This window comes from Gossypium hirsutum, chromosome A02, assembly GCF_007990345.1.
Source record: "Gossypium hirsutum isolate 1008001.06 chromosome A02, Gossypium_hirsutum_v2.1, whole genome shotgun sequence".
Classification (NCBI taxonomy): Eukaryota; Viridiplantae; Streptophyta; class Magnoliopsida; order Malvales; family Malvaceae; genus Gossypium; species Gossypium hirsutum.
Window position 1 is genome coordinate 89,637,524 of NC_053425.1, and position 9,923 is coordinate 89,647,446.

The window sequence follows — 9,923 nt, forward strand, 5'->3', positions numbered from 1 at the left end:
GACTTGGGCTTTGAATGGGTTTTCCTTACACACTGAGTTTCCCCAAACTCACCCCTTTTATTTTCATCCACGCAGGAAATCCCCAACCATAGTGGGCTTGGAGCTGTGAGGGAATTCGGAGTGGCCACCCGTTCTGAAAGTTTGATTTTCTTCTGGTGAACTGGACATCCTTTTATTTACGTTTGAAGTTTTGGGTTTTTAAATGTAATAAGGCCGCTTAATTATTTTTAATGGTTTTAATATGTATTACTAAGATAGGTATTACTTATTTTAACTGTTGAAATTGGATAGCTTTAGGGCGCGTTTTCAAAAACAACAGTTGATTTCAAAATAACACGACAACAAGCAAAGCTGTAACAGCCCAAAATTGGGTCTAGTCAAAACAGTGGTTTCGGGACCATAAACCCGACGAGAAAATTTTTTATTTTTATTATATTTTTATAGTCTATAAATTTATGAAAATATTTCGTAAAAATTTCATTCGAAAATTTTGACGTTTGAGCACTCAATTTAGTCAAAACGACTAAATTGTAAAAAGTGCAAAAGTTGAGTTCTTTATATATGAGGTGCCTAATTGTTATGAGTTTTAAATTGAAAGTCCTTATGTGACAATTATTCCTTTAATAAGTTAGTGAATGGATATTTGTTTGGTATTTTTGAAATTTGGTTGAAATAAAAAGGGTAATTTTGTAAATTAATTAAAATAACCTAATAAGACAAAAATGATAAAAGCTATCATTTTTTTCCATTCTTTCTTCTTCAACCGTGGGAAAGAACCGAAAATGGCAGCCATGGATGAGCTCCATTCGGCCAAGCTTCTATGGCTTATATAGGTACGATTTTTGTCCCGTTTTTAATGATTTTCGTATTTTTGAGATCCCCGAAGCTTAAATTTTCTATTTCTACCAATTGATTGAAGAGAAATTAGAGTTTAAAAATTTACCCATTCATGATATGGTTGTGTTTTGATGATTTATAGTGGATAATGAATGTTTGATGTGTTAAATATGAGTTTTATTCAATGAATTTCGGTAAAAATGTCAAAAAGGGGTTAAATTGTAAAAGTTATAAATTGGTCATAAGTGTGTGAATTAGTGAAAATTTGGAGTTGTCATAGAAGAGAAAAATGTTCAGCATGTCTTAAACCTTATAGAAATTGAATAAAAAATTATTTTACGAGCCTAGGAGTAAAAGTGTAATTTTTGAAAAGTTAGGGGGCATAATTGTAAATTTTCCAAATTTTGATATATGAATTGAATTGGTTAGTGTGTTGATAAAATGTGTTAAATAAGTGTTATTTGACATGTTAGATCAAGAAAACATGAAATTTTGGATTAAGATCAGGGAAGAACAAAGTTGTGTGCTAAGTCAGGAAAGTTAGTCGTTTCGGCATTTGAGGTAAGTTGGTATGATAATAATACTGCAATAATGTTATTGCCTTGATATTAAATGAGATGTAAGTTTATATGTAAGTAATACATCAATTTTACTTGTATTATGATATTTTATAATAATATTGGAAATATGTTTGTTGATAATTACTTGATTGGTGAAATTGTTGGAAAAGAGAGAGAAATCTCGGTTGAACCTTCGGAAAGATTGAATGATACAGATGGTACGTAGCTAGGTCACATGTATGGTGCTAAGTGCACATCATGTGTACAATAAAGCTACGAGACATTATAATGTAGCTAGGTCGCATGGGTGATACTATGTGTACACCATGTAGACAAGAGAGCTACGGGATATATTTAGCTAGGTCGCATGTGTGGTTCCAGGTGAAGGACACCATGTAGACAAGAGAGCTACGAGATAAACTGGCTAGGTCACATGGGTGGTACTAAGTGTTCACCATGCGTACAAGAGAGCCGAACTATATGATGGGTGGAGCTATGTGCTGAAACCACCAAGTATCGAGTATTGATCCGAAGTGTTCAACAGGAAACTTACTATGTACTGCTTTGTGAGTTTTGTGAGGAATAAGTGCAGGAACTTGGTTATGTGAATGATGTGTTCATTAAGTGACTGGGATGTGGCAAGGTTATAAACAAGTAAGTTCGTACGTATTAAGTATTATTATATTGAGCATTTAATGCGTTGGAATCATATAAATGGAATATTTATGAGTATTTTAATGATTAATGATTTATTGACCAAACGAACGGCACTTAGTGTGCGAAGTATTGAGGATGGTACTTAGTGTGCAAGACATCCGAAATGACACAGTGTATGAGGTATTGATGATGACACTTAATGTGTGAAACATCTGAAATGGCACTTAATGTGCGAAGTATCGAGGATGGCGCTTAGTGTGCGAAACATCCGGTATAGCACTTAGCGTGCAAGACATCGATTGTGCAGCGACATTTCGTGTAAGTATGATTTTGTTATGGATCGGTACAGGTATATACATGTATGTATGAGCTTGTTAATAAGCATTATTATAATTGAGATTTAATGCTGTATAATTGAATTGTTGACGATTATGATTGTACGGAAGTATTTTATGAAAATTTGGCATTGGAAATTCCTGTTGAACCTTAGGAATAAATTAGGATACAAAGGGCATGTCATTAAAGTTACATTGATTTGGCTTCGGGCCATGATATTGGCACTTAGTGTGCGAGATTCCCGAGTATCCAATTTTTATTCCAAATAGTTCAACGGGTATATCGAAAATATGAATGAGTAATTTAGCCTTGACAGATTTCAGTTACTGCAGTAGTGTAACTTTGAAAATACACTAAAAATAATGGAAAATGAGTTAGAGGCAGAATAAAATATGGGATTAAAGCTTAATGAGTCTATATTCACATGAAAGAAACAGGAGAAGAAAAAGAATTCCATATTGTGTGATATTTGAATTCTTGTGAAACAGGGTCTGAATGAATTCGAGATCCCCTATTCTGATTTTAGAAATTCACCAAAAATTGTATAAATATTATTAAGAGCCATACCTTACATGCATGGATTCCTTATTGAGTATTTTTTAGGGGAAATAAACAGCCTGGTCGTTGGAATTCTGTACAGGAAGAAATTCGGTTCGTAGTGCACAGGGGTCAGAGTGGTCATACCCTGAAACAGGGGAGATTTTAACTAATAAACTGTACTAATTGGCCCAACCAAAAATTATAGAAAAAAATTAGTAAGTATACATATGAGTCTAGTTTCAAGAGAAATAGATGAGAACATTATTCAAGTCTTGTACTATGAGATAATTGAACTTTAGTACAGAAGGGTCGGAACTGTCAGACAATGAATCAGGGGTAACTTTCAGGAATAAACTGTACTATTTGGCTTAACCAAAAATTCTGGAAATTTTATGGAAGAAAGGAAAATAAGTCTAGTTTCATGGAAAATTAACGGAACTTAATTTGGAGTTTCGTAGCTCCAGATATAAATAATTTAGTGACTATGATTCAGGAAAACAGCCTTAGCTGATCTTGTGTAAAAAGATGAAATCATGTGATTAATGATTCTATTTTCTTGAGCATATTTATTGAGGAATGGGATAATATTGTTAATTAAATTGCTTATTATTATTAATATTCCAACTTACTAAGCTTTTAAGCTTACACCATTTTCCCATTTCTCTTAGTGTTGTCAGGTTGGCTCGGGGTTGGAGATCGTCGGAAGTATCATCACACTATTAGTTTATCAAATTAGAATAATGGTAATTCTTATTTATTGTCAAATAAGTGGCATGTATAGATAATAAGTTATTGATATTAGGTAATATTATGATTTAGCCAAATGTATAGGCTCATTTTGCTTCATTGTATATAGCCATAAGATTTGGCTCATAATGGTTAAAGTTATGTAAACCTATTTTATGTATGCATAGATAAATATCTTGGTGTGGCTAAGTTAAGAACACAAAAAGGGCCTGGAAAATAGCATATGATACACATGGGCTTGAGACACGACCGTGTGTCTCAGCTGTGTGAAGAACACGGCCACCACACGGGTGTGTGGTCTAGCCGTGTGAGCAAGTCAGTAGCTAGCTAATTTTTACACGGGGTCTAGATACGGGCGTGTGACCCTGCTTTGGTAAAAAAAATTACTAAGTGTCTGAAAGATTTCGGTTTGTTTCCAAACCAATTTCAATGATTGTTTTGGGCCTCGTAGGCCCTTTTAAGGGACAAATTATATATGTTTGAAAAGTTTAAAATTTGATGAAATTTTATGTCTTAGTTTTAAATGATTATAAGTACTTAAGTCCAGTAATACCTCGTACCCTGTTCCGGCGTCAGATACGGGTAAGGGGTGTTACAAAAGCTTCCGCAATGAAAGTATTTTCCAAAATTAATCACTTTTCCTAAAAATGACTTAATCAAATCGGTTTTCTAGAAATATCCATGACGTTAAGGTGTGGCAATGGCAGTATGCATGTCTAGGATTAGATCCGAAGGGAGCTTGGTACTTAAGCAGTCCGATGGGCTCACCACCTCTTTTCCGGTTTCCTACCTGGTGCACAGCTTCCATTCACCTTAAACCTTAATGAATTAATCTTTTGAACATCAAGTACGATTTTCTGGACTTAGAATGGAAATTTTTTTTACGTTTTTGATGTGGCATGTCGGATCCGACCATAACGTCTGGGTCGGGTTTGGGGTGCTACATTTAGTAGTATCAGAGCCCAGTTGCAACAACTCGACTGTGGATCGGGTCCAAAAAGGGTTTTCAAAACTTTATGCCAAAAAAAAAGAGGGTATTTTTGGAAAAACCTGACTTTTGAAAATTTCCTGTTTAAAAGAGATAATCTCCGAACTTGTTTTTTTTTTAACATAAATGTTTGGAAAATGGATTTCAAAAAGCCTAAATCTTTTGAGTTTATCTGAAAACTGATGAGGTGGCATACTGAATCCCCGGCACCAAGGCTGTAAGTACTATTCTGTTTTATATACTGAACTGTACTGTAGTTAGTACTAAACCTTAGAGATAGTACTATAGATAATATAGCGTAAAGGCTACGAAACTGAGACTGTAGGGTAAACTAAGCTCTAGGAAACTAAGACAGTAGCTAAACTGTAGTTACGCGAGAACAACTCTAAAACCTTATCTGTTCATACGATATTTTGTAATAAACAGTGGAAATAGTAAATTAATGCATAAAAATTCGTAATCGAATAATACGATATGAGTACAAGAGCCGCTCGTGGAAGAGGCTGTAGACGGGGCCGAGGAAGTGCTCGAGCGAGATTTTTTTCTTCGGGACATATACCGGCAGTGGATACACCGGTACCACCGGCAACAGAGGTAGAGTCTCATGACCGCAGTGCCAGGGATGACGCTCTGTCGCAGGCAATGCTTCGTGTTCTGGAAAGGGTTGCCGGGACAAGTTTGGGCAACGGAATTCGAGGATCGATTTCTGTACGACTCCGGGCCAACGGAGCGGAGATCTTTAGGGGTGTGTCTGGTATAGCCCCGAATGTGGCGGAATATTGGTTGGAGGCCACAGAACGAATTATGGACAACTTGGACTGCTCTGAGGAGATTGTGAGTGGGGTATCTGTACTAGGTCCTTTAGGTCACTCGGTTAGGGTAGACAAACTGTATAGGGATGTACCCTTAGAAACTCAAGGTAGGATTTTCCCTGGAGATCTGATGGAGTTATCGTTCGGAGAATTTGATATCATTTTGGGAATGGACTGGCTTGTTAAGCATAAGATGACCCTGGATTGTGCTGCTAAACGAATGGTGTTAAGGACCACAAAGGATGAGGAGGTTATGGTGATAGGTGAGCGAAGGGATTATTTGTCCAATGTGGTGTCGGCTTTAAGAGCTGAAAAGTGGATTCGGAAAGGTTGTGAGGCCTATTTGGCATTTGTAAGTCAGTCAGAAGAGGAGGGATTGACAGTGGATAAGGTTAAGACCGTAAAGGAGTTCCAAGATGTTTTTCTGGAGGAGCTTCCAAGATTGCCTCTGAACCGAGAAATTGAGTTTGGAATAGATTTTTTGCCTGGAACGGCGCCCGTGTCCATCGCACCGTATAGGATGACACCGAAGGAGTTAGTGGAGTTAAAGGCTCAAATTCAAGAGTTGTTGGATAGGGGCTTCATTAGGCCAAGCGTGTCTCCATGGGGAGCACCGGTGCTATTCATGAAAAAGAAGGATGGTACGATGCGGATGTGCATTGATTATCGCCAGTTGAACAAACTGATGATTAAGAATAAGTATCCACTGCTAAGGATTGATGATCTGTTTGACCAGCTTAGAGGGGCTTCTGTATTTTCTAAGATCGACCTCCGATCTGGATATCATCAGTTAAGGGTCAAGGAGGCGGATATCCATAAGACGGCATTTAGGACTCGGTATGGTCATTACGAGTTTTTGGTTATGCCATTTGGACTGACGAACGCTCCTGCAGCATTTATGGATCTGATGAATCGGGTGTTCCAACCATTCTTGGATCGATTCGTAGTCGTCTTTATTGACGATATCCTGGTATATAATGAAAATGAAGCGAAACATGATGAGCATCTCCGTATAGTGCTGCAAGTGTTAAGGAAGAAGGAACTCTTTGCGAAGTTCAGCAAGTGTGAATTTTGGTTGAGGGAGGTAACCTTCTTAGGACATGCGGTCTCTGCTGAGGGGATTAAGGTGGACCCTCGGAAAATTGAAGCGATTTTGGAGTGGAAGCTGCCTAGGTCAGTGTTGGAAATACGGAGTTTTCTAAGACTGGCAGGATACTACAGAAGGTTTGTGGAAGGTTTTCTGTGATGGCAGCACCTTTGACAAAACTCATAAGGAAAGGAGTACCGTTTGTATAGACTAAGAAGCAGCAGGAAGCTTTCGAGAAGTTGAAGAAAGTTCTGACTGAAGCACCTGTGTTAATTCAGCCAGAGTTTGGGAAGGATTTTACTGTGTACAGTGACGCATCACATGTAGGCTTGGGCTGTGTGTTAATGCAGGAGGGTAAGGTGGTTGCATATGCATCACGACAGCTTAAACCTCACGAAGGGAACTATCTTACTCATGATTTGGAGTTGGCGGCAGTGATATTTGCACTTAAGATTTAGAGACATTACTTGTACGGGGAGAGGTGTATTATATACACAGACCACAAGGGTCTTAAGTATTTGTTGACTCAGAAAGAGCCGAACCTTAGGCAAAGGAGATGGATTGAGTTGCTTAAGAATTATGACTGTTCGATCGAGTATCACCTAGGCAAGGCTAATGTGGTAGCCGATGCTCTAAGTCGTAGAACTGTATCTGATCTGAGAGTAATGTTTGCTAGTCTGAGTCTGTATGATGATAGAAGTTTGTTGGCTGAGTTGCAAGTGAGGCCAACCTGGGTGGACCAGATTAAGGAAAAGCTATTGGAAGATGAGTCTTTGGTTGCTCATTTTCAACAAGTTAAGGAAGGGGAGACTTCTGAGTTTAGGTTAAATGGCGAAGGAGTTCTGTGTTTCCGAGGAAGAATTTGTGTTTCGAAGGACTCTGATTTGAGGCAGACAATATTGAAGGAAGCTCATGGAGGACTTTGTGCCATGCACCCTAGAGGGAACAAGTTGTATCACGACTTACAAGAATTGTACTGGTGGCCTGGACTTAAACGAGAAGTAACAGAGTTTGTAGGGAAATGTCTGACATGCTAGCAAGTGAAAGCTGAGCATCAATTACCCTCTGGACTGTTACAGTCAGTGGGAGAGGGTAACCATGGACTTTGTGAGTGGGCTGCCCTTGACACCATCAAAGAAAGACTCGGTGTGGGTGATTGTGGATAGGTTGACCAAATCGGCCCATTTCATACCTGTTCGTACTGACTTTTCACTTCAAAAGTTAGCCAAGTTGTATGTGGCGGAGATTGTGCGACTTCATGGAGTCTCAGTTTCAATTATTTCTGATCGGGATCCCAGATTTACATCTCGGTTTTGGCAAAGGATGCATAAGGCGTTGGGGACGCGATTGAATTTTAGTACGGCTTTCTATCCCCAGATTGATGGTTAATCGGAAAGGGTTATTCAGATTTTGGAGGACATGTTGAGGGGATGCGTGATTGACTTTTGAGGTAGTTGGGAGGATTACTTGCCGTTGGCAGAATTTGCGTACAATAACAGTTACCAGGCGAGTATTCGAATGGCACCGTATGAAGCACTGTATGGACGAAGGTGTCGTACACCTAGTTGTTGGACTGAACTAGGAAAGCGACAAATTCTTGGACCAGAGTTGGTAGCTGATACTAAGGATAAGGTCAAAATAATTAGGGACCGGTTAAAAGAAGCATCTGATAGGCAAAAGTCGTATGCAGATTTGAAGCGTAAGGAGATTGAGTACTCAGTAGGTGATATGGTCTTCTTAAAGGTTTCTCCTTGGAAGAAGATATTAAGGTTCGGTAAGAATGGCAAGTTGAGTCCGCAGTTCATTGGGCCTTATCGGGTTTTGAAGTGAGTAGGCCCAGTGGCTTATCAATTGGAATTGCCTCCAGAGTTAGACAGGATTCACGATGTTTTTCACGTCTCCATGTTAAGGCGTTATCGTTCTGACCCTGCTCATGTCGTGCCAGTTGCAGAAATTGAAGTTCAGACTGATTTGACCTTTGAGGAGGAGCCTGTGCAAATATTGGCTCGAGAGGTTAAGGTTCTCAGAAGGAAATCTGTCCCGTTAGTGAAAATACTTTGGTGTAATCATAGAAGGGAAGAAGCTACTTGGGAATCAGAAGAGACTATGCGTCAACAATACCCTCAACTATTTGGATCGGGTAAATTTCGAGGCTGAAATTTCTTTAAGGGGGGTAGAGTTGTAACGCCCCAATTTTCGGGAATTCTGTGAATGTTGGCATAGGTTTAATTATGTTAGTGGGCCTCTAGAAGGCCCAAGCTTAAGATAGAACCCGATAATTTTAGTTAATTTTTGTTCCATAAGAAAAATGGGGTGAAATTATGAAATAGAACCTATGTGAAAATGTTTGAAAATGCTATAGGCTAAATGGAAGTGGCCAAATAAATAGGAGTGCAAAATAGAAGGATTTGCATGACAAACCTCCCATTTTACATGAAGTGGCCAGCCATCATGTTGTTGTAGACAATGTGAGCACTTGATATCCATAATTTATGGTACAAATTGATACAAATTGATAATGGGTTAGGTAAATGTTCCATGATAATGGATTCGGTAAATATTCCATGATAATGGGTTAGGTAAATGTTCCATGATAATGGTTTAGGTAAATGTTCCATGATGGGCATTTCATGTCTTTTGTATTAAAGAATTAAATGAATGAAATATGAAATTTTATTAAAAGAAAAAGGGGTGAAAAGAACAAAGTTTTGTCCATCTTTGTTCATCATAGCCTAAAGTTAGAGAAGATAAAGGAGAGGAGAAAGCACTTGAATGTTCGGTCACTTGGGGAAGAAAATTGAAGGTAAGTTCATGGTAGTTTGCTTCTATCTTGATGTTCATGAGTTCTTCTAGATTCTACCTTAACTCTTGAAGCATATTTTGGTTTTTGGTTGTGTTGTGAGCATTTGGTCATGAATTAAAATGAAGGAAATGGTTGTTGTTTCATGTTCTTTTGATGAAAAATGGAAGATATGTGAAGTTGAGCCAAACAAATGAGCATGCATGTGCTTAGATGCTAAGGGGAAAAATCGGCTAATATGTTGTGCTTTAAAATGATGAAATGGAGATTATACTTAAGTAAAATCATAGATATGTGATGATTGATTGGTGATATACATGTTTAAAAAAAAACATGCATGCAAGTTATGTGTGAAAGAGTGATTTGGTAATAAATCTGCTTGGGACAGCAGCAGTAACGTGACTTTGGAAAATCACCATAAATTGTGGGAGATGAGTTAGAAGCTGCATAAATTATGTAATTAAATCTTAATGAGTCTAGTTTCAAATGGAATAAACGAGAACATATTTTGAATTCTGTACAATGAGAAATTTGATTCGTAATTAAGAGTGGTCAGATT

At 38.0% G+C, this 9,923-nt stretch overlaps 1 long non-coding RNA gene across 1 annotated transcript; it reads left to right on the plus strand.

Annotated features, from left to right (window-relative positions):
* The first annotated feature begins 719 nt into the window (after window positions 1–719).
* LOC107952622 (uncharacterized) lies at window positions 720–3,866 on the plus strand. Its single transcript, XR_005909100.1, has 3 exons — window positions 720–833; window positions 1,311–1,398; window positions 3,599–3,866. It is a non-coding gene; the product is annotated as an uncharacterized lncRNA (long non-coding RNA).
* Window positions 3,867–9,923: the final 6,057 nt, after the last annotated feature.